The sequence below is a fragment of the Octopus bimaculoides genome, chromosome 4 (genome assembly GCF_001194135.2).
Source record: "Octopus bimaculoides isolate UCB-OBI-ISO-001 chromosome 4, ASM119413v2, whole genome shotgun sequence".
NCBI classification, from domain to species: domain Eukaryota; kingdom Metazoa; phylum Mollusca; class Cephalopoda; order Octopoda; family Octopodidae; genus Octopus; species Octopus bimaculoides.
This window is the reverse complement of record NC_068984.1, coordinates 82,560,496-82,561,042: the sequence shown is the minus strand read 5'-3', so window position 1 is coordinate 82,561,042 and position 547 is coordinate 82,560,496.

Genomic DNA, 547 nt, shown 5'->3' with positions numbered 1-547 from the left:
CAACTACAATTGCTTGCAGCGTTAGCTTTACTCCCTGCACCTCAATCTGCACGTCAGTAATGCCTTCACAGCGTACCTCTCTTCCGTCGACTGCCCTCACACTGCTTTCTTCACTCCACGTCTCTACCACTCCCGGAGTCATCAGGGTCGTTGTACAGCCCGTGTCCACAAGGGCACGCGACATCTTCCCATCCACTAGCACATCAACAACGGGTAGAAAAATTTGCGCCGTTAATGATCTGAAAGGGAGACCGCTGGCGCAGTAGTCTCCCTTAGACCGTTTCCCTGCAGACATTCCGTGGCTATACGCTCCGTTTCACGACAACGGTAGCAGATGACCTCAGGCTAAGGTAACTTACAGTCTCGCACCATGTGCGGGCCCTGACACCGGAAACACTGACCTTTGAACGGACGCGCACGTTCCTTGTTCGACCCCTCTCCGACACTCCTTGGCCGGCCACCTTTTGCTGTCGCCGCTGCTACCAGCGGTGACGACCTACGACAGGAAACTAACATACGAGCTCTCGATATTATATCCGCCATGGGC